Source organism: Erythrolamprus reginae, chromosome 1, assembly GCF_031021105.1.
Source record: "Erythrolamprus reginae isolate rEryReg1 chromosome 1, rEryReg1.hap1, whole genome shotgun sequence".
Taxonomy (NCBI): Eukaryota; Metazoa; Chordata; class Lepidosauria; order Squamata; family Dipsadidae; genus Erythrolamprus; species Erythrolamprus reginae.
Genome location: NC_091950.1, coordinates 170,309,815 through 170,335,537, shown reverse-complemented (window position 1 = coordinate 170,335,537; position 25,723 = coordinate 170,309,815). Strand labels below are relative to the sequence as shown.

Sequence of the window (25,723 nt, the reverse complement as noted above, 5' to 3'; positions counted from 1 at the left end):
ATATCACATTTCATAATTTCAATATACGGGGGTGGACAAAACAATGGAAACACCCTGCAGCTCTTCCATGGAATCCAGATTTGTGAAGCTCCCTTCAGTTTTTGTGGAAACTGGGTTCTGTACGTGTCTATTGAGCTCTGCCGTGATTTTAGGAGCTGTGGTCTTGCGATCCACTCTAACAATTCGCTTTAGAGTCCGACGGTCTCTCTCAGACAACTTCGATTTTCAACCGGACATGTGCTTGGCTGAGGATGTTTTCCCTTCTCTTTCAAAAGCAGTCATTACTTTTGAGACATTATCTCTTGAAACGCCAAACTTTCTGTTACACTAGCGCCTGCCATTTGAGCACCAAAAATTTGGCCTCTTTGAAAGTCTGAGAGGTCTGCCATTTCTAGAAGGTTATAACCAATTTCCTCAAATTTCTGTAAAAAAAAGGTAGTTTAAAAAAACATATCAAATAACAGATTTTTTTAAAAAGAAACATTAAAATATGTCATGTTTTGATTGATTTGAACATGTTCAAACATTATGATGCCAAAAAGTCAGGTGTTTCCATTTTTCTGTCCACCCCCTGTGATGGAGTGTAGTAGGCTGGATTCCCAGGAGGATGGAGAGGTACAATATAGAGTACAGTGAACCCTCGAGTTTCGCGTCCTCAAGGATCGCGAAAGGGCTATTTCGCGAGTTTTCAACCCGGAAGTAAACTCCACCATCTGTGCATGCGTGCCCATCCACGCATGCGTAGATGGTGGAGTTTCCCCGCCGGGCAGAGGCTTCCCTGGGTCTTCCCCCTCTTGCCCCCGTAAGACCCCAGCGGCGGCGCGAGCAACGGCATGGGCGGGCGGGCGGCACGCGCGGGGACACCCCAGCTCGGCTCCCCAGCTGGGAAGCGGCCCCAGCAACAGCGTGGGCGGGCGGGCGGTGCCCGCGCGCTTGGGGACATCGCAGCTCCGCTCCCCAGCTGGGGAGCCGAGCTAGGGAGTCCCCACCGCGCGCGCGTTGCTGGGGAAAGCGCGCGCGCTTGGGGAATCCCTAGCTCCGCTTCCCAGCTGGGGAGCCGAGCTAGGGAGTCCCCACCGCGCGCGCGTTGCTGGGGAAAGCGCGCGCGCTTGGGGAATCCCTAGCTCCGCTTCCCAGCTGGGGAGCCGAGCTAGGGAGTCCCCACTGCGCGCGCGTTGCTGGGGAAAGCGCGCGCGCTTGGGGAATCCCTAGCTCCGCTTCCCAGCTGGGGAGCCGAGCTAGGGAGTCCCCACCGCGCGCGCGTTGCTGGGGAAAGCGCGCGCTTGGGGAATCCCTAGCTCCGCTTCCCAGCTGGGGAGCCGAGCTAGGGAGTCCCCACCGCGCGCGCGTTGCTGGGGAAAGCGCGCGCGCTTGGGGAATCCCTAGCTCCGCTTCCCAGCTGGGGAGCCGAGCTAGGGACTCCCCACCGCGCGCGCTTTGCTGGGGAAAGCGCGCGCGCTTGGGGAATCCCTAGCTCCGCTTCCCAGCTGGGGAGCCGAGCTAGGGAGTCCCCACCGCGCGCGCGTTGCTGGGGAAAGCGCGCGCGCTTGGGGAATCCCTAGCTCCGCTTCCCAGCTGGGGAGCCGAGCTAGGGAGTCCCCACCGCGCGCACGTTGCTGGGGAAAGCGCGCGCGCTTGGGGAATCCCTAGCTCCGCTTCCCAGCTGGGGAGCGGAGCTGCGATGTCCCCAAGCGCGCGTGCTTTCCCCAGCAACGCGCGCGCGGTGGGGACTCCCTAGCTCGGCTCCCCAGCTGGGAAGCGGCCCCAGCAACAGCGTGAGCAACGGGGTGGGCGGGCGCGAGCAACGGGGTGGGCGGGCGAAGGGCGGGCGGCAGTGGAAGCAAAAACACCATCTGCGCACGCGCAGATGGTGTTTTTACTTCCGCACCGCTACTTCGCTAAAAATCGATCATCGCGTGGGGTCCTGGAACGGAACCCTCGCGATGATCGAGGGTTCACTGTATTTGTTTATTTATTTATTTTATTTATTAAATACATTTCTATGCTGCCCTTCTCAAGGCAACTCAGGGCAGCGTACAACATTAAATATATCAATATATAAGAAATCTAATAACTCTAAAATATGAAAATTTATTAAAACATTTTAAAAGACCCCATGTACACTCACATGGGCCGGAGACAGTCTCATTACTCACGACCCCCATACCCGCCGGCAAAGGTAGGTTTTTAAAGCTTTATGAAATACCAGGAGGGAGGGGGCGGTATGTATCTTGTTCCAGAGGGCTGGGGCTGACACAGAGAAGGCTCTTCCCCACCAGTCGACATTGTCTGGCCGATGGGACCTGGAGAAAGCCGACTCTGTGGGACCTAACTGGCCGCTGAGTAAAAAGAAACAACTCAGTACATTTCAGGGGTGGGATTCAGATAATTTACATGCTAGTTCACCCTGCAGCACCAAAAATGTGAGTGCACGTGCAAGTGTAGCGGAGCTTGCATGCATATGTGTGGCTTGGAAACGGGGCAGCACTCAAAGACCACCCTCAGTGTCAGCGCTAGTGAGCAGATTTGTTCAGCTCAGCTGAGGGCTGGCAATCCAATCTGCTGCATGAATCAGCTAAAGACAAGGGATTATGAGAAAGTGAACCCCAGGGTCAAGCAGAACTGTTCAAAATTGCCACTACTGGTTAGCCCGAACTGAAGAGAACCTGCTGCATGCCACACAAAATTTTATGTGAGAGAAAGAGATTGAAGACAGTCCCTCCCTTTTAGTTCTCAGAGTACATGGTCGATTGAGATAGTAGAAGTGCTTCAATTTGGCAAATTCTGTCTATAGATGTGGAACTCATCTTCAGCTTGATACTTATATATCCTGATTTTTGGGCCTCCTCATGTAGTATTACACATCATTATAGCTTTTTCTCATTCCAGCAATTCTGAAATTTGTGTTTTTTTCTTTTTTCTTTTACCTTCAATTAGCATTTGTCCATGCTTGTCCAATCACAATATTTTTGGTTATTGTTTTTCCTGTAATTGCTTCCTTCTTCAATCCATTAAAAATATCTTCTGTACTGGCTCCATCTTTCTATGAGACACTTGAAGAAATCATTTTGTACATCTTATTATCTCTTCATCTGTTCTACTTAGGATTTTTTGCAAGTTAAACATGCTCTCATTTTCCTGTGTCCTGGAGTCATCTCTGCTATTTTCTGGGTCTTCCCTTCTATATTAAGCAGTGTATTTCCTCCTGCTCAACATTCTTTTATTCAGAACATATGTATTAAATTACCACTTTTGTGTTTCCTATTTATGTATCAAATTCATTTGTCAAATCTCTATCTCTCACCTCGACATGTGTATGTCATGTCATTGCAATTGTAACTGGCTATCATGATCAAATATTCAGTACAATATTCAAGTACATTTTCCAATGTTGGAAAATGTATTGAAGTCATATTTTTCACATGACCTTCCATGCCTAGAAGGTTAGCCTAATATGATATGACAGAATGAATTGTATTATCAGTCTTACAAGTTTAAATATAAAACATGTTAGATATGAGAATAACTACACCCTGTACAGGTTTGTAACGGTAGCAATATAATACTCTAATCTGTAAACAATTGCCCATCTTCCATAATATTATTTTAAAAATACTTTTGTAGAATGTATAAAACACCAGAAAAAGGGATTACTGCTTTATCACTGTGATTTTAAGAAAGGGGTGGTGGTGTCAATTTTCTTCAGGAAATCACATGAAATGGAAACCCACTTTCCTATCCTTTACAACAGGGGTCTCCAAACATTTTACACAGGGGGCCAGTTCACTGTCCCTCAGACTGCTGGAGGGCCGGACTATAAAAAAAACCTATGAACAAATCCCTATGCACACTGCACATACTTTATTTAAAGTAAAAAACAAAATGGGAACAAATACAATATTTAAAATAAAGAAGTAATAAGTAATTAAGTAATTAAGTAATTAATAATTAAGTAATAAAGTAATTTACAAGTAAATTTAAACTTAAATCAACAAACTCCATTTCTCCTTCCTTCCTTCCCTCCTTCCTCTCCACTTCTGTCTTCCCTCTTCCTTTTCTCTCATTTGTTTCATTTTCCTCTCCCTCGTTCTTTCCCTCCATCATTTTCCCATTTTTCTCTTTCTCTCTCTCTCTCTCCATCTCTCCCTCTTCCTTTCTCTCTCCCTCTCCCTCTCTATCTCTCTTTCTTTCTTTCTCTCTCTCTTCTCTCTTTCTCTCACTCACTCTCTTTCTAACTCTCCCTCTTTGTATCTCTCACACTTTCTCTCTCTCCCCCTCTCTCTATTTTTCCCTTTCTCTCTCGCCCTTTCTATCTCTCCTCTTCATTTTTCTCTCCCTCTCTATTTCTCCCTCTTATTATATCGATTGGTAAAATCTCGTGTGCTGCCGCGGGCCGGTTAAAAGACCTCAGCGGGCCGCATCCGGCCCACGGGCCGTAGTTTGGGGACCACTGCTTTACAACATCCAGTATTTCAGCATTTATTTATTTGTTTATTTTATTTACTTATTTGTCAAACATATGTAGGATAGTAGTAGTTTGTATAATCATAACATAAGAAAAAAATGATGATAGAGATGACAATAGGACAGGAACGGTAGGCATAGGTGTGCACTTATGCACGCCACTTACAGATCTTTTAGAAATGGGGAGAGGTCAACTGTAGACAGTCTAAGGTTAAAGTTTTTGGGGTTTGGGGAAGAAACCACAGAGTTAGGTAGTGCATTCCCGGCACTGATCAGTCTATTGCTGGAATCGTATTTTCTGCAGTCATGCTAAGAGCGATTTGCATATTTACATTTATTGTTGTTATTGTAAAAGGGAACTGTTCCTTTTTTAATATTTGCAAATGCAAAGGCACTAAAGGGTAAAAGAAGCTAACATCTCATTACAACAATAAATAATGATGTTTATTTGTTGCGTTACTTAAAGTCGAAGAGATAAAATTTGTTACAGAATATTAAGTGTAGGTAAATTATCATTTGGAAGAGAGTAGAGTAGAAAAAAAAGCAAAATAAAGATAAAAAGGAAAGTTCTGTTCAACACAACTTTATGCAAGATCTCTTCACACAGCATAATATATTCCTAAATTATATTTTTGTGCTTGTATTTATTCTTTCCTTCCTTCCTTCTTTCTTTTCTCTCCCCCCTCCCTTTCCTATTCTTCTCTTCTCTTTTCTCCTCTTTTCTTTCTTTTTTGAAATAAGGGACATTATAATGAAACTACTATTTTCTTCATTATTTTCAGTGATTATTATTTTTTAAATGATGTTATTGATGAATCAATATTGATGACATCCATCCCTTTCATCTTAATATATAAAAAACCCATGGTTACTTAATTTTATTAGAGATTTTCAGTCTTAAGACTTGGTACTTGGTTATATTAATGGGTATATTTGTATGTGTTGGACATTGCCTATAAATATTTGTAACTTGCTCATATTTACTTTTCATTGTTGAACTGCATATTAATTTTTTTCTTTTTAAATAGTAAGTGATATAATGAGCTGAGCTATATCTTAATTTCCAATTTAACCATTATTACAAAATTATTCCTAGTTCTTACTGAATATATTCAAGTTAATGTATCAGCATTGATGACTGTTTTGAATTCACCAAGCATAGGAAACTATGATGAATATAATGAAACATTATTGATTACCTTGTTTAATTGACACTTTTTATGTAATTTAGTCTGAAAAAGATAGACATTTAAGTTTAGGCAGAAGAGGAAAAAATGAAATCTATATTCAAAATGGGAAATTCGGAAGATATTGAAGAAAATCTGATAATATTTAGAAATATTTTGTAAAAAAAGAAACCTGTGCACACTGTCTTTTAAAAACTATTTTACAGAAGCACAGAGATATAAAATCAAATGCCAATCATGCATTTATTCACAGTTTTAAATTCTGTTTGCCAAATTGCAATTACAAATTCATCTCTTGCACTGTAATGGAAATGCTCACCCGGGCAAGTATTTTAACCTTAGCTTTGTTCATGAAATGCTTTAAACAAGTAATCAATAATTTGAAAATGAACTTAACTATAAAATGATACTGCAACATTGTAATTGTAATAAGTCACCCCTATATACTGGAGGGCAGCAAAAATATTGTAGAAAAATATTTCAGCTAAATACTTATTGCACATTATCAGGACATTTAAATATAGTCATCTAAATGTGCACAACAACACTTCTTCATCTATATTAATTCCATGAGGTTTCAAGAGAGTGATTAATATGTAGCACAGTATTTCAGTTCTTTCTGTGTGTATTTATATATGAAAAATACTTCAAAAAGAAAAAGTTAGCATCTAGAACAAGGGTGTCAGCCTCAAGGCACGGGGGCCAGATCTGGCCTACAGGTTGCTTAGAACTGGCCCATGGGGTGTCCTGGAAACAGCAAAGACTGGCCTGAGGTGCCTCTGCCACAGAAAACAGAGCTTGGGAGGGCTGCAGAGAGCCCTCATGACCTCTGTTTTCAATGGCAGAGGGTTACAGGAGGCCAACACAGCTGAAAACTGAGCATGTGAGGGCCGCGGGCAGCCCTCTCAAGTTCCATTTTTGCTGGCAGAGGGCTGGAGGAGGACTTTGCAGCCAAAAATGGAGCTCAGGGATCTGTTTCTGCTGGCAGTGCACTCAGGCTGCCACAGGCATGACATCAGGGGCGGGCTACTCCCAGACCGGGGGGGCGGGGGAGGTAATGCAGTGGGGGTAGTGAAAATGGAGTTCTACCCCAGAGCACCCAATTTGCACTAAAAGCTGTTGAAAGAAAATTCAGGGTGTCCTGTATAAGCCACACCCACAGTATGGTAGTAAAATTTTTGGTAGCCCTTCACTGCATGACATACTACATGAGTGACATTCAGGCCACCACCCCCCCTACCCTCCCCAAGGTCAAACACAACCCTGATGCAGCCCTCAATGAAATCAAATTTTACACCCCTGATCTAGAAGGAGTTTTGTTAGGAATGACAAGATTTTTCTTCAACATTTTTAAGAAAACTATGCCAGATCAAGGGCATTTGAAAGTCTCCTTAGATTCAGGCATGATTTACAATGCAGTATGAAATACTATTGCTTTTGAAACTTAAACTCTCTTTGGATCCCAAGGATTATTTTTAAGTAACAGCCCTAATTACACTAACTTCACTGAACTTGGTAGAACCTTTTTCTGAAAACGCTACAGTTAAACAGTTCATTGTCTTCAAATTCATTTCCCTTTCCATTTTTTTTCTCCATGTCTCTTCCAAATGAGCCATCATGGGTGAAGTAAATCTATGGAATAATTTGGTGTTTGTTCAGGTTTATTATTGACTGCTTAATTCTAAAGCATACTTTAAAGGTTTGAAAGAAATTGTTATCTACCAAAAAGTGAAACAAAGAAATATTGGGATATTGAAAGAAGTCTAAGACAAAGAAACACAACAACAAAAATCCCAATGACTTTTTAAGATCTGTCAAGCTGCACATTAAAAGAAACTCTCTTTGTCCTAAGGGAGCCTGATAGAAATGTGGTCGGTCATTGTTCTTTAAAGTGTCAGTGGAGAGAAAAGAAAACTTCAAAAGGTTCAAAGATTTTAAAGAAAATTGGGACAGAGTCTCTAAGATTACTATAACTTTTAGTGCCCGCTCCTTTTAAAATTTAATTCATCAGAATTCTGGCCTGCATTCCAAAAAGTTCCCTATTATCGATCAACAGAGTTGAATATACTTCACATCAGTTAAAGAAAGTAAGTTTATAAATACTGTACAGACTAGAGATTGATGAGAAACCTTTCTGATGGTTGCAATGAAAAATATTGCTTGAAGAAACACTATTGTTCTTGATTAACAGCAGAGATTCTGCCAAGTACTAACTACAGCTGGAGTGGTCAAGTAATTAAGATGTTGGATTAGAACCAGGAAGATGGGGCCTTAAATCCACCTCAGCCCAGAAGCTCAACGATTGATCTTGATCCAGATATTCTTACTTAATGCAACCTATTTGACAGGAATGCTGTTGCATGGAAAAATTGGAGTACAGCATGCTGCAATTTTTAGGGCATCCTGCCCTAAAAAAATCTATATAATATAATCTATAGTGTAACATAATATAGTAATAGTATAGTATCGTTCAATATAATTTCTATTTATTACATTACATCCATTACATTATATTTATTGTGCTATATCAAGTGAACCTGAGAAGACTAATGTATTTTTATGATTCCATTTTTATAATGATATAATAAAAATGTATGAACTAATTTTTTTTAAAATAGTCCCAAAACATATTTGAGCTCCCATGAAACTCCTCACATTTCAAGCCAAATCAGATAGAAAGTTTGGAGCAGGTAATATTTCCTTCACTTATCTTGAAATCAGTTGCTGTAATGTTTTTCACATCTCAGCATTAAACAGGTAATGATCAATTACTGAAAACAGTTGGGAAGTATACAATAAGTTAAACTCAGGGGTGAAATTTAGCAGGTTCTGACAGGTTCTAGAGAACTAGTAGTGGAAATTTTGAGTAGTTATCAGCAAATACCAACTATAATTACCAGCAAATACCAACTATGGCTGGTCCCAGAGTGGGGTGCAACTGAGATTTTGTAATATCTTTTCCCCAGGAGTGGAAGAGGGATGGAGATTTTGTAGTATCCTTTCCCTGGAGTGGGGAGGTTTTGCAATATTATGTCATGCTCACCAAGTCACACACAGAGAACCGGTGGGGGGGAAATTAAATTTCACCTCTGGTTAAGCTCCTTAGACTACTGCATAGTTAAATGTTTCCCACAAGTTCTTTATACATAAGGAACTTATGTGTCAAACATGAATGTTAAATTATTTCTTTCAGATAAAGGAAAATTTAGATATGGAAGAGGCATGCTGTCTCTGAAGTGTGTTTTAACCTGGAGTTGCAGTTTGGGTATATTCTAATTAATATATCCTTTCTTTCCCCTTCATAAATTATCACATGAAAAATGAACACTTATAGACCAGCAAACTTTTCCTGATGGGAACATTCTGTCTATCACTTATTCCCTTCATTCCAGTATGGTTAATTTTATAATTTTCACAAGAGTAATTTTAATTAAACCCTTCTCTCACTGGAAAGTGAGATACAAATGTCATGAAAAATGTAATATCTCTTTATTATTTTCCTAAATAACAGAAAAATGCTAATCAAAGTTCAACAATAGTCTATAAAAATCTCTTTCTAGTTAAATCTTTGCACATTACAATAGATATTGGTTTTGTCAGGGGCATTCTTCAAAAACACAGATTCACATATTCATGTTTGATGTTTGCAGAGCATAAAACCTTTGTGGCCACGATCTGAAGTGATGTAGCATGGCTAATTCTTTGAAATTACTGGCAGAATTCATTATGTCTGAAGATATCAATCTTTTTCCTGTGAAAAAAATACAAAAGAAAGAAAAAGAAAGAGAAATTATTAATTTTTATGTCTGAGTGCAACACAAGGGCAAAATAGACTGTGAAGGTAATCTACAAAATTGGCAACAGTTAGTGGTTAGCAAGATAAAATTGGATAAAAAAAAATAAGTAAAACTTACAGAAAAGAGAAACAATTAAGAAAGAGAGGAAGGTGGAAATGCACAAGGGAAATTTTGAGTGATTAATTATGAGAGAGTTTGATTTAAACACTGAAATTGGTTCCTGAAACATAGTTCTCCAAGTTCAGTTTAAGTGGCTTTCATTGCAGACAAGTAGGGAGATTAATTCATCAAATTATAAGCAGTATTAGAAGTCTCCTATAGAATTTCCTCCGAAACAAAAAGAAACACTGGAGAAGGTTGACAATAATTTTTCATCATAGATTTCTAGAGCTAGATTATTTGGGAGAGTTGCATTAATTAAGTGGTAGAAAATGAACTGTTCACCTGCTTTCCTGCCTCATAATAATTTTAGGCAGAGGGTTCACAGAATGCACAAATGGAAAGAATTAAACTTGGGACAGGCAATGGAATAGATTTATACTTGTGTTTAGGTTAGATTTTACATAAATCTCTAAATCTGGAGACCTTTTCCATACAACAAGATTATTGGCTGGTAGGGACAAGTAGATTTTCTCCTTGCTCTATGAAACATCCTCTGTTAGAGGGATTAGATTTACAATGTTTTTTTTTTACTACCAATTCTGTGGACATGGCTTGGTGTTAATGTGAGTGGGTGGGCGCGGGCAACTCAATGTCACTCCCACCCAGTCACGTAACCCCCCCACTATACCTACACAGGCTTTGTGACTCACAGTGTTGTCTGTGGGAAATGGATCATATGACTGGATGGGTGTGGCCCACTTATTTGGTCTCACCTTTAGGAATTTTCTCCTTAGTCCAACTCACAAATAAAATGGCACAATAAAATAGCACTGCTCCAATATTTAAAATAGAATAGAATAACAGAATTGGAAAAGAACTTGGAGGTCTTCTAGTCCAACCCCCTGCTAGAGGCTTTCAAAAAAAGTGTGGGAAGTACACCCCAAAAAGACAGTGCCGGGAACCACTAAAACAATGCAAAAACCTAAAACAGCCATTCCTTTTTTTTAAAAAAAAGTCAACCCCAAAGCAAACATAGCAGCTGAGAGGCAAACTAGGAGCAGCTGCTCAGTCTAATTGAAAGCCTGGCATGCTGCCAAAAGCCATTCACCCTTCCAACTCTATTATTCTATGTTCTCTATGTTCTAAATTGGGTGCTTCACAGCATAAATAATACAGCTGGGTAGACCACAGATGCAGCCTGTATGATCAAACTATTTCATTGTCCCCTCCTGTATCTTTTCCCCCAGGGAGAAACAAGAAGTAGCCAGCACTGCAGTAGTCATAAAAGGTCTTGGGAAACTCAAGGCAGTATCAGCTGACCACAGAAGTGTTACTTAATATTCTTTATAATGAAAATATTTGTAATCCTGTCCTTCTTCCTGAAGAGAAGAGGTTAATCCCATACCTAGATGGGTGATAGATGGTTTTCCCTGCTCTAATCCTGTCAGTTTCTGTTGTTTATTGACTTGATGTTGTATTCTAGCTGCAACTGTTAACTGGAGCTATTAATTGAAGGGAGGGAGGGGGAGGGAGGGGGGGGGGAGAGAGAGAACTTTCTCATGAACCTTATTTTTAACTGGTTCTCAAAACTGCATAATCAATTTACTAAGGTTCAGGCAAACTAGTGAGAACTGATTGAATTTCACTTGTGGATTAGAATGACTTCAACCCTGTTAGCCTTTCATAAAACCCTAAAAACCTACCTATGTTCCTGAGCCTGAGGTGCTCGATGTATTAAGGGCCCTGTTTCCTGCCTGTATTGTTAATTAGCCATGTACAGGTAGTCCTTGACTTACAACAGTTCATTTAGTGACCATTCAAAGGTACAATGGCACCAAAGAAGTGACTTATGGCCATTTTTCACACTTACGACCATTGCAGCACACTCTCTCATGGTCACATGATCAAAATTTGGATTCTTAGCAACTGGTTCATATTTAGGACGGTTGCAGTGCCCCGAAGGTCATGTGATCTCCTTTTGTGACCTTCTGACAACCAAAGTCAATAGGGAGGCCAGATTTCCTTAACAGCTGTGTTATTAACTTCACCACTGCAGTGAATTATTTAACAACCATAGCAAAAAAAAAGTTGTAAAATGTGGCAAAATGCACTTAACAAATGTACCACTTAGCAATAGAAATTCTGGGCTCAACTGTGGTCATACATTAAGGATTACCTGTATTTTAGCAACTATGTACACTGCTCAAAAAAATAAAGGGAACACTTAAACAAAACAATATAACTCCAAGTAAATCAAACTTCTGTGAAATCAAACTGTCCACTTAGGAAGCAACACTGATTGACAATCAATTTCACATGCTGTTGTGCACATTCAACTTTGTACAGAACAAAGTATTCAATGAGAATATTTCATTCATTCAGATCTAGGATGTGTTAATTGAGTGTTCCCTTTATTTATTTTTTTGAGCAGTATATATTTAAGCTGGAGGTTTTTATTTTGTTATTTTGTTTTATTTTTTGTTGCTGTTGTTTTAAAATGTTTTAGTTAATTGCAATATATTTTTTGAACTGTAAGCCACCTACAGTCACTGACTGAGATAAGTGGCTTTAGAAATTGAATAAATAAACAAGCAAACATATTATACATGCTAAATTGCTTGAGAAATTGTTTTAAATCAACAGGTAAAATTCTAGAAGCCTATAGCTTTCTTTAGCTGCCTGACAGGAAGCCAATTTCTCAGTAATAGAGATAAATGCTCTTGCGTCTATATAAAATGCACCACTTACCTTTAGTGAAAATTTAGGCTGAAATATATGTGGGAAAAAAATAATAAATGAAAAAAATGAAATGTAATGTTTAGTGGAACATCTCACCTTCTCTCTCTCACATACACACATACACACACCATTACCACCATGATAAGAGCAAGCACTTGCTAAGAAAAGGAAAGTGTTAATGTCCCAGATATAATATTTTAGAAATTATATTTCAGAAAGTGGTATGTTCCCGAAGTTATATATACCGGTAGCTACCCAACCTCAGTTTAACCAGGATTTGATGTTAAAGATATATTGTAAGTCCCTAAGGCTTAAGGACATGCAAGCTCAGTGTTTTAAGATCTCTGTTTTGAATCAACACTGAAACAAGAGTGTTTAAAAAGTGTGTATTCTTTGTAGTATTCAAGCATTGAATATTGCTTCCTGGAGTCTGGGTTTTTCTGTTCTTTCTGACTATGCTGTAACCTTGAACTGTTTTTTAGTTCATCAGAAGTCACTAAAAACAACCCCACTCTGGTTAAGCTGATATGATTTCTTACAAGTAAGTTTCACAGTCTTATTCAGTAAATGGGGACCTGATGTATTGATGATTTTGTAGTTCTACTCTTTTTTTCCCTGATGCGGTTACATAGCTGCTTTATCTGAAAATATATTTGTTTCATCAGTTTTTCACTGTCTCTCAAAACACTTTCATTTCAGTCTCCATATTCTATTGTTAATTCAAAAAGAATATGTGGAATTGCTTTATGCATTATTTACATTTAGAGGACCATAAGTCCTGAAAGGTAATTTAGAAACTTTTTAGCTAATTAACCAGCAAAGAAATAAATAGGTTATAAGGATATTTTATTCAGTAGCAAAATCCACTGGGACTGGCAGTTCATCTAAAGCACCAACGATTAAATCTGTGTGATTACTAAGTCTAAACTGCATCTGTTTTATGATCTTTCTTCGGCTTGGCTTTGCAAGTGTGAGGATTAGTGGCAAAGTTATTTTTTTCATTATCATCATAAATGCAAACCGTCACTGTACAACGCATTCACTGTTCAGCTACTTTCTCCATTCTATATATTGTTGTCCATAAACCAGGAGTTGTTCTAACTTACCTTGCTACCAGTTCGCTACCTCCCATACCGCATGAGTACGTGCGCATGTGCAGTGCCAAAAACAGCTCCTGCACATGTGCAGAAACCCAAAATAAACTGGCACTACCTATGGCGCCACTGAGAGAGCTGGTTGTGGGCGTGGTCAATTGGCGATCACTCCTGGCTTGGCATGTGGGGGAAAATTCCCATCACTGGTTCTATAGAACCAGTCTTAACCGGGAGCAACACACCTCTGCCATAAACATATTTCCCAACTTTGCATTGTTTAAAAATGCCCGGCCAGTGACTGATTCCCCAGCCCGGATTTGCTGCAGGGCCAGGGAGACACGGCCCTTCGGCGTAGCCGCCATCTTGGGGCCGAGATCTTGCGAGATTTCACGAGATCTTGGCCATTTCTAGAAGCATCGGCCACAGCCGATGACGTCGTCGGGGGCAGAGCCTGCCAGCCCTATAAAAAGGGCTGTGCAGGCTTTGGGCCTCCTTTTCGCCCCGACGATGACAGAGCGAACACCCACCCACCCTCCCTATCTTTCAGTGTGCCACTGTGGGCGCCCTTAGGGGGCCGAATAGGAATTTTGGCGGTCTCAGTATTTTCTGCCTATTCCATACTGCGGTGATGGATATGCGGTTAGGGGGTGCTTCGCCCCCTGTTTAGGCTAATTGGCTTATCTCTGGTCATTTGGGTAGGCAGGTTAGGGGCGGAAAACTGGGTGATGTTTAGCAACTGCGTGTTCTCCGTTGGGCATCTTTGGGGATGTTTGACAGGTTCTCTCCAAAGTCTCATGGTGCTAACTGCCTGAGCAATTGGGGGAACCTGTCTTTGGGTCCCGCCCATTTCTTTCCCCTTGTAGGGGTTAGACGGTGAGACCTCCCACATGCAGGTGCATGGCAGAGATCCAGGTGAGGGCGGGGCCCTTCACCTGGATCAGCATGGAGCTATGCCCATAAGTTGCCCCGGAAGCTTTTCTGACAACATTTTCCGCCCCAGAAGCAATTGTTTGACCCTGCGGGTCCTTGTTAGGGTCATAGTTAAATTTATGCTAATATAATGAATAAATTATGCACATTTAATTAATAAAAATGACCCATTTTAAATCCAGCTCTTTGTGTCCGTGTTGTTACTCCGCCTCTGCAGCAAAAGAAAAATCAATGAAATCAAATCAATTAGCATTATTGCATAGTTTTTTTATTTTAATAATGCTTACTGATCCCCTTCAGAGAACCTCATAATAATGTGCCTCCATTCAAACATGTATGCAAACAAACCTGGTTGAATCTGGATATCATTCTTTTAGGAAATAAGCAAAATGATATAGAATTATGCGTTATAATAGATTATATAAATAATGTTGCTTTTTTCCTAATTATTATCCCTCAGATAAGATTAATTGGCTCAGAAGAAGATATTTAGTTTGTTCAATCACCAAAAATGAAAGTAGGATTTCTTATTTGAAAATCTGGAGACAATTCTTTTCATCCAGGTTTATTTGCTATATTTTTTCCCCTTAGGCATCTACTCAGTTCCTTGGACAAAAATAACCAGACAGGAGAAACCACTGTTATAATTAATGTTAGAATATGAAAATTATTATAATGCATACGACATCTGTGACTTTATATGATGCACCTATTTTTGTTACTGGAGAAGTGTATTTTATGTGATGTGTGAACGTCAAGGTTCTACCATGTTTACCGCTAACACAGTATAATACAATATGTTAGAGAAATTTTCCATTTGTAATAAAATAGATATTTTATTTACTTTTGTTATTTATTTTTTAAAAATAGAAATTCATAAGGAAACTTTGCTGGTTCCCTTTTGTTAACAATAAGGGTAAGAACATGATGAAAATGAGCCACAGTTCAGGTTTTTGGATATTTGGCTGTCGAGAAGAAGGGGGAAAATGGCAAATCTATACCACATCTATCCAGTAGAATTTACACTCTACAGAGGCAAACTTTATTGATGCATTCATGCTTTACTATATGCCTATATGCCACATTTTATATGCCTCTATTTTATTTTTAATAGAGTGCTGCTTCTAATTATGCATCCTATGGAACTGTACAAGTCATGTTAATTCATATTTAGTGCAAAATTAATTATAATAGCAGGTTATGTTGAAGGAGTCTTCTATGCAAGTCATGAGCAGTTTGTTCAATACTTCAAACTTGTAAAAGACCAACAATGAGTATGTTGATGCCTTATGTCTTTTCAAAAGAGAAGCTTTTATAAAGTTAAAGGAGAAATTTCCGATATAAAATTCATCCATTTTTATAAAACTTTTCAACATTATTGTACATGTGCTTATGAAAGATTTCCCACCGATCCATGCTTATTGAAAACAAATCCAGCCATAGTAACTGGAAGTTTTATAACTTCAGTTGTTTCTAAACATTTACTTTAAAATTAAATCCATTTTTGTTTACAATTTTAAAAAACTGTACTTTTAATAATTTCTAAAAGCTCTTCCACAACACCTCTAATTTTCTTGTCATGTTTTCGATGATAATTATAATTCATTCTGACACATTTTGTTTTTAGAGTTACAAGAAAAAATGAAGTTCATTCAATTCCCCACTTGTTTTCTGCAGCATAAATAAAAGGACTCAAATTTATTTTTTCTGGAATGCTGCTAAATGTTGAACATTTCCCAGCCATTTAAATGAAGGCTTACTGATAAATTTGGGTAAGCATCCTTGAAAATGTCAAATCTTGTGAACGGATTCTCTGTAAACAGTTTTTGTTACAATATTTTTGTTTCCGTATATACTCGAATATAAGTCGACCCGATTATAAGCCGAGTCACTTACTTTTGCCACAAAAACTGGGAAAATTTATTGACTCGAGTATAAGTCAAGGGTGGAAAATGCAGTGGCTACTGGTAATTATTAAAATGGAAACCAATAGAATTACATCAATTGAGGCATCAGTAGATTGAATGTTTTAGAATATTTATTTCAAAGAAAACCAGTAAACTAGCTCTGTAAGTTTAAAAGAGGGTAAACAGGTATACGTCTCCCCAAGGCAGGTATAGGCAAAAAAAAAAAGAGACATCTCCCCCAGGCCTATATAGCTTATGCATGGTATGTTTGTGTGTATGTCTTGCTTTTTAAATAAGGGTTTTTTAGATATTTTAAATATTAGATTTGTTGTACATTGTTTTTATTATTGCTATAAGCCGTCCGGAGTCTACGGAGAGGGGCAGCATACAGATCTAATAAATAAATAAGTAAATAAATAATTTCTTGTGCCAGGAAAAAGCTGCTGCCAATAATCTTTGATCCCCCCAAAATTGACAGTGTTCTCACCCAAAGGAAATATATTGCCTCTACAACTGTGAGAAGAAAGATTTTCAAAATACCACTGGTGGTTTTTTTTTTAGACATGGAACAATTGTCAGATCATCCTCTTACACTATTATTACACTCCTGCTCTGTATTCCCAGATCTCTGAAATAATTCTGATGCCAAAGCACTAGACTCTTGTCTGATTTTAATATGAAGACATTAGCTACCAGGAAAGGTAATAGATACCAATATTAGCAAAAGGAACCTGTGCCATGGAAATAGAAAGACAGAGGTGTGTGTGTGTGTGTGTGTAAATCAAGATTGGGGAGAGTACTACTTGAGAGAGCCGATCTAAACTGGAAAGGTTGGGTTTTGCCAGCTGTGTGTTGCTAGGTCTCCTCCCTATCAATGCAGTACAAGTTCTCTAGCTGCTTCTGCTGAGAAGGGATTTTAGATGGCCATAGTTTCGATTTCTTTTGTTACTTTAGTAGAGTGCCATTTTACATATCCACAGGCTTCTTCTGGGTGCTGTGAGAGCAGCATCCCTGCTTTGAGCACTATTCAGGTGGGAAATGGAAAGTTGCTGGGGTGAGTATCACAAGTGTTTAATCTTCTTTCCTTCGTTAGCCCCACTGACAGTCACAGAAGAAGGAGAAGGCTTCTGGGTTAAATCAATGGTATTTTTCCAATGCTGAGGAAGGGAAAATGAATTCAGGAAATTTGTCAATCCATGGGTTTTGATCAATGTCCAAGTTTGAAAATAACATTGTTTTTCAGGCTTGTTACTGAACTAGATTGCAGCTTAGCTATTCAGATGTGACTTACATTGACATATTTGTTTGCCCAACCAAGAAGTTGAGGAAAGAAGCTATATGGAAGAACTAATCCTATTACATTCTTTGACAAAGTGACAAAATTAGCGGTCCAGAGAAATATTGTTCATATAATTTCCTTAGATTTCAATAAGGCATTTGATAAAGTGGACCAAAACCTACTACTAGATAAAGTAGGAAAATGTGGGTTAGACAGCATCACCACAAGATGGATTCATAACTGGCTGACCAACCATATATCCCCTATATCTTCATGGAGGGAAGTATGCAGCAGGGTATCCCAAGGCTCTGTTTTAGGTCCACTACTCTTCAATGTCTTCATTAATAACTTGGATGAGAGGATAGATGGGGAACTCTTCAAATTTGCAGATTACACCAAGCTAGCAGGGATAGGCAGCATTCCAGAAGATAGGGTTAAGATACAGATGGATCTTAACAGATTTGAACATTGGGCACTATCTAACAAAATGAAATTCAATGGTAAAAAAAGTAAGGTTCTACATTTAGGAGACAAACAAACAAAATGCACAGGTACAGTATATGTGGTACCTCACTCAATAGTAGTAACTGTGGGGGATTTTGGAGACCATTTTAATATGAGTCAGCAGTTCAAGCCAACACAGTTCTAGGCTGCATAAACAGATAGATAGAATCAAAATCATGTGAAGTGTTAATATCGCTTTATAATGCATACACCAAATACAGAGTTCTCTACTCTCTCAGAAGCAGTTTTTCCTGCCCCACGTCTTTGCAGGTTTGCTTTTATTCCTACTCCCTCTGGAAAAGGCTTTTTCTGCCCTAACTAACCAGGGGATAAAATAATGTGCTGAAGCTGACCAAACTAAGGACGCTAGCTAGATGAATACTTGGTAGATAGATTTCCCCCCTATATTTTCCTCCCCCCAAAAGTAAGGTGCTTATACTCCTTCTTATACTCCGGTGCATCTTATACTCTGAAAAATATGGTATATCTTTTTGACTATTAGCCACCCAGAGTTACTTTATGGTAAAATGGGCAAACAATAAATTTTATAAATAAATAAACTCATACTGATCTTTTCATACTATTCTATGGGGTTTTTTTTTTTTAAAGAAATCACTGAAGCTAAAAAATGGGAATTATATTTTGACACGCTCATGTTTGAGGGCATCATGAAGGGGAGGGGAAGACATTCAAAGTCCTTTCCCCTGCTTCTGGGGCTTTGTGAGCTTATGATTTCAGATCTGGGAAAGGAGAAAGAGGAAAGCAAGAAACAATGAGCTGGTATGATCATTAGAGCCCTATCTGTTGCTTGGAAATGAGAAGTTGCTCAGTCCTAAATAAAATGCAAGTTAATAGCCTTATCCTAAGTAAAAGATTATATGCAAACATAATCACTTTGTATCACTTTATAATGCTTATCTTGTTCAACCAGTACAATTTAATGATGTTAAGGAAAAGAAAATTATTGTGCATTTTACAATAGAAGCCAGAAAAAAAAAAACCAGAACAATATATATCTTTAGATTGACTCCAAAATAAGCATAACAGAGCTCAATTGAGCTTTCTGTAAGATATATGGGCAGCTTAGCAACAAATCCACTCAAAGGATGAGTAGCATTTGCTACCTTTCATTGTTTGATCAATTCATGTTAACAAGAATTAATGTTCACCTTTTACGGTTCACATGACAACTTCTTCCACAAGAATGAGGTATTGGCTTGTGGTTGCTTCTTGTCAAGTGAAATGCCTTGTCCACTTAGGCTGATAAAGAGCCATAGACAATTTGCCATAGTTTATGAGTTACTTTGTTTCCATCCATCTTTGAACCGTGACAAAGTGGCACTTCTTTTTCCCCTTAGTCATAAAGTAAACTTTGGAGAGGAAATGTCAGTCACAAGAAAGCAATGATTACTGCCATATGATCAGTTTATTGGCAGGGACTTTAAAAGGCAACTGTCTAACTGCATTATATGTTAAAGTAGGGGCATTCCACTCTGGGAACACGATCACTCTGAAGAGGTAGTGAAAGCAACAGGCATTTGAAGTCAACAGGTTTAAAATGAAATTCGAACATATCGTATTTCTAGGCAAGTTACAAATCTAACAAATTTGTTTTAAGTTTCCAGAGCAAAGCCTGTAGTTTAGTGCTCTACCTATAGTCAACTCATAACTTTAAACTCTGGGTTGGATTTGTTGCAGAGTTTTATTCATATAGAAATATTTCTTTAAAAGAAATATTCTGATGTGCAGGGATCTTCACATTCACAGTTATACAGAGTTGGATCAAAACACAGTGTGGGGATACATTATCTTTTCATTCCCTTTACAACCCAGACTGCATTCTTCAAGGGTGAGATCTGTATTGACAAAAGAAAAAAAAGCTTTTTTTTCAACAATATTTGGCAATGCAGGTTGTAGACTTGAAAGGTTGAGATTTATATTGGAATTTTTATTTTTATTTATTTTATTAATTGGACTTATATGCCACCCCTCTCCGTAGACTCAGGGTGGCTTACAACATTTTAATAAAAATAAAATAAATAAAACATTTCTAGCCCAATTAACAGAATAATTAATATAAAATTTTCTTAAAAATTAAACATTTGAAATCAAAGAAACACATACATACTATCACATCAAATATTCATGGGGCAGAAACTGGGGTCTAATGACCCCATGCCTGGTGACATGAAATGTGTTTACAAATTCTTATGGAAGGCAAGAAGGGTGGGGGCAGTGCGAATCTCTGGGGGGAGTTGATTCCAGAGGGTTGGGGCTCCCACAGAGAAAGCTCTTCCCCTGGGCCCCACCAGTCAGCATTGTCTGGCTGATGTGACCCTGAGAAGACCAATTCTGTGGGACCTAACTGGACACTGGGATTCGTGCGGCAGAAGGTGGTCTGAGAGATAATCTGGTCCTATGCCATGTAGGGCTTTATAGGTCATAACCAACACTTTGAATTCTGTCCAGAAACCAATCGGCAGTCAATGCAGTCCGCGGAGTGATGAAGAGATGTGGGCATATTTTGGAAGGCCCAAAACTGCTCACACGGCTGCATTTTGGACGATAGCCAATTGCAGCACAATTAAAATTATTTTAATTTATTCTATGTAAATGTTTTAGCTCTCTCTTGTATTAAAATGTCAATCTATATAGGACCTTCTTGCTTACAATTCATGAAACATAACTCTGCCTTCAAAGGGACAGTATGTATTATATAATCCATTGGGATTTTTCATAACTAAGTGGAGAATCCAGCTTTGGCTATCCCCTTAATCTGAATTTGGGTTACAACCTGCTCTGTAATTGTTGTATGTTATGTTACATTACATGAGATGATCTTCCATTAGCTATCACAAAAGATAGCTAAAATGATGCCATTGTTCATTAATAGGGGTGTATTCTACAGAAGACAGTCATCTAGAAAAGAAACATTAAATTACTCAATACTGTACTCTATTTCCCATTTTTAATTCTGTCTCAGAGAGACAGTGATAGAATTAACATATGACTTGAATCACCATTCAGTCTTTTTAATGAGCAGCTTAATCATAATAAAGCTGAAAGTATTTTGATTGACAAAAAGAACATAACATCACTAGGCAAATCACTGTGCACAACAAAGAACATAGACTGTTGTTAGATTTTAAATGTTAATTACTTTATAGTACTTAAAATTTAATAATTTATTATTATTATTATTATTATTATTATTATTATTATTATTTTATTGAGTTGGGCTAATTATGATAGTAAGAGTACATTTTCCAGTTTAGCTTTTAATTTGTCGCAGTGGTAGATTTTTTTAAAAAAATGGAAATGTATGCTTATTCAGATTGATATTTGTAGTAGAAATTTATTTTCCAAGTGCTACATTTTCGAATCAGCTACAAACAGTTTGGTCCTTTATGATAATGTTGCATAGGTAACAATGGCTCCTGCTGTTGAAAAATTTGAGGTCTCGTTCCACTATGTGGCATTTTACATGTGGAAGTGTATTTCTTCTTTAATAGTTTTCCCAGTTGTTTCAATAAATATAATTTATCAATCTGTGTTCTTCAACCACAACACTAATAATGGGAGGGGGAATTAGTGTTCACTAGAAGGCATCAATTAAAATAAATTCCATTATCAGTTTGAGTGGTTGGTTTTGTTATTGAGTTGGTCTTACTAGTAAGACTTGTTGCTTTTGTTTCTTTCCATAATATTCCATCTGAATCTGCCTGCTTGTATCTTAAATCCATTATTTGGAGCCCTATACTCTTAGAAAATGGAGGGATGTGGTGGCTCAGTGGCTAAGATGCTGAGCTTGTCAATCAGAAAAGTTGGCAGTTTGGCGGTTCAAATCTCTAGTGCCACATAACCAAGTGAGCTCCCATTACTTGTCCCTGCTTCTGCCAACCTAGCAATATGAAAGCATGTAAAAATACAAGTAGAAAAATAGGGACCATCTTTGTTGGGAAGGTAACAGCATTCTGTGTGTCTTTGGTGTTTTGTTATGCCGGCCACCTGACCACGGAGACTATCTTCAGACAGTGCTGGCTCTTTGGATTTGAAACGGAGAAGAACACTGCCCTCTAGAGCTGGAAACAACTAGCACATATGTTTGTGGGAACCTTTACCTTTACTTTACTCTTAGAACAACATAAAGCAGGCAGGCCTTCTGAGTTACATGTTTTAAGGTATTGGGATGGCAAATAAATAAAATAAACATATATTTGAAACTTGTTATCATAGCTCCCCTCACTGTTCCCTTTTCAAGGTTAAACGTTAGCCATAGTACACAATCTCATCCCTGATCATTGTCAATGCCCTTCTCTGAATCTGTTCCAGTTTGTTGAAGTTGAGTATGTATAGTTTAATGAAGAGAAGGGTTAAAGAAGTGTGGGTCAATCTATTCTCCAAAGCATCTGAAGGCAGGACAAGAAGCATTGAATGAAAGCTTATCATAGAAAGATCCAACGTAGAAGTAAGGTGAAATTTCTTGACAGTGAGAACAATTAATGAATGGAATAGCTTGCTGCCAGAAATTGTGGAGGCTTTTAAGAAGAGATTGGATACTTATTTATCGAGAATGCTATAGGACAGTGATGGCAATCCTTTTTTGGCTCAGCTGCCAAAAGCATGCAAGTGCACGCAGTAGCATTCACGTGGGTGCCCACACCCATAATGCAACACATGCACACAACCTCTGTGCTGCCCCCCCCCACACATGCACATAGGCCTCACTAAAGCTGTGAAGCTGCCCTGCTACTTACCTTCAAATATATATATTCACGGGTATAGGTATGAAGGTCTTGGCATATTCGGGTTTCTTCCTGTGTAAGTTTCAGAGATTTCTAAGATATTTTTACTGATAATGAAAAGGAAGGGAGACTACTATAGATCTGTTTTGAACTTATATACCTTCATCAAGTAGCCACACCCCTTACTGGGATTTCAACCTGGGGCTCTGCCTAGTAAGGCAGTAGCCTTAGCCTCAAGGCTCATCTCCTGCATCAGCTTGTACCAGGGAAGCATTACGTGTGATTTTTTTTTTGTCGACTCACCCTGGTGTATTGAAGGAGCATCACAGCTTCCTTCCATCCAAAAAAGTGACTCAAAAAAAAAAATATCACACTGTGTGTGTGTGTGTGTATGCATATGTACATATACACCTCCCATATACCAAGGTGATTTGACAAAAAATAATCACACATAACCCTTCATTGGTACATACTGATAAATAGGCGAGCCTGTAGCCTAGAAGCGAAGGCCACTGCCTTACAAGGCAGAGGCCCAGATTCAAATCCCAATAATGATATGACTGCCTGATGAGAGCAAATAAGCTCAAAATAGATCTGTAGTAGTCTCTCTTCCTTTTCATTGTCAACAAATATATGGTATATACACAAACACACACACACATATATAAACAGCAATATGTATTTGTGCGTGTGTGTGTGTATCCAAATGTTTAATAAAAATGTTTAACAGCAGATTCCACAAGAATGAACATTTTGGCATTTTACTCACCACCTCACTCCAGTTTGATGAAGAGCTGTTGATGAGCATTCCTTGACTAAAATTTTCATGCCAACTATTTAGTTAATTGTCATGCCATTCAGCCCATGCTTAATTAGTTTGCTAATCAAAATGTCATGGGGTATTTTGTCAAATCTTTTTTGAAATGAAGATAGATTATTTTCAGCATCCCTACAATCTATTAAGAAAGCTCAATAAAAAATGAGATAAGAACAAAGAGTCATTCTTAACAAATCTGTGCTGACTTTTGATAGTTACTTCATTGTTTTCAAGGTGCCTTCAGATCACTCTGTTAATCATCTTCTCTACCTAATTCCCAAGTATCAATGTCAGACTGACCAATCTATATTTTTCTGGGTCCTTTTTGCTGAAGATAGCACATTTGACATCTTCTAGCGTTTCACCAGTTTTCTCAAGTGATATAGAAAGTTTTGGCCAGGCAATGAACAAATTGCTTCAGTATTCCACAATGAAATATACCTGATCCTGGAAATTAAACTCATTTAAAGCTATTAGTATTCTCCAAGTATGTTTCTATCAGTCTCAAACTTCAATCCTTCCCGTTCTCTTTGCTCATCACAGTTGGATGACTAAAATGGGAACCGAGGAGCTGAGTTGTTTCTTTATTACCTATTAACATTTTGTCATCTTCATTGAGCAGCTGGTACACTAATTCTCTTCCCTTCCTTTTCTTTTGAAAGTCTCTGAAAAGACTCTTTTTTGGTTCTTAGCATTCCTTGCCAATTGCAGGGGAAAACTTGTTAGTTTTCCTTGTACCAGCTCCAGTCTATTTATGTATATCACTTTCTAGGTGACTTATTACTTTTTACACCTTCTATTTGTAGATTTATGGTTTTTTTTAAAAAAACAAAACAAAACCAGTCCTTCTGGCATCTTCTACTCCCTCTTTCTCTCTCTCCCCCTCCACATTTTTCACAATTGAGTTTTTCACATCCCATTATTCTAACAATCCTGAACTCTTTTTCTCAATACTTCTCTTGTTATAAAAGCTTATTTATTATTCCTTTGTGTTAATTAAAACATTTTAAAAGAACAAGATATATTGTTTGCATTACATTCAGTGTTATTCGTCTTTAAATAAAATGATTTTTGAAAGCCTTCCAGGATTACATGGTAACTTTCCTGCATCTTTCAAATTTGATAAAATTGTCCCTCTTCAGTCTCATATCAGATTTTCTAGTGCCTACAGCCACCTCTTAAAAGGGAATATGTGACAAGGCAAGAAAGGAAGAAACACACTTTTAAAAGTTTGTTCCTACCAAATGTTGAGATACTTAGTTTTCATGATTGTTACATATAACTAAATCTACAAGATGATAGTGGGAAGCTCTGCCTACCTATTATCCTTAGTTCATTGGATAAAAGTAGAACTCAGCACCAGTATTAGTCTTATTCCCGTATCCACCTTGTTAGTCCAGTTGTTCTTTATATTACGGCCAAACTAATTCTGGCAAAGAATTTTTTTATTTTTCTCTCCAATCACGTGTACAAAAAAATACCATTAGTATTGACTTATACTACAATGAAGCATTTTTACAATTTTGGTATACATAATTTAACCAATGCTACCTCCTTTACATTTAACATCTGAACGAAAATAATTATCCAAATTTCTTATATGGTATTAAAAAAGACTGTTAGCCAGTACATATTTTAAGCTGTTCCTAATCTTAATCACATCTAATTAATTAGGCCATAGTGCTTCAATTTTCTCCAAATCTCCTCCATATAAATTTTCATGTATATTTTTAACCTTCTTTTATAATAAATGCCCTTTAAAAGAAAGCAAAAAAAAAAAATAAAAAAATAAAAAAGGAGCAACAATTTCTAATTACATCCATTATTTAAATTAAATCCAACCTTGCTAAAAACTAATTATAACAACTTCAAGGGGTAAAAAATTAAAATATAAAACAAAATAAATAAATAAATATGTAGAGGGGGGGGAAAAACCCAAATAATATATCCTTAATATTGGCAAATTAATAAACCAAATTAATAAACCTAATTTTTAAAAAATCCTTTTAATAGATAAAATAAAAAATAAAAAGTTAAAGTTAAAAAATTAAAGATTAAAGAAGAAAATAAAGAAAAAAAGTAATTATTTCATTGCCAAATTAATTCATTGGATGTATAGTGCAAGTCTTCCTTTCTATTGCTTCTTTTCTTTTAACTA

General features: G+C 38.0%; 1 protein-coding gene across 1 annotated transcript in view; it reads left to right on the top strand.

Annotated features, from left to right (window-relative positions):
* Positions 1-25,723, top strand: part of LRP1B (LDL receptor related protein 1B) — a 1,143,506-nt gene that overhangs the window by 514,631 nt on the left and 603,152 nt on the right. The gene's annotated exons all lie outside the window — the stretch shown is intronic.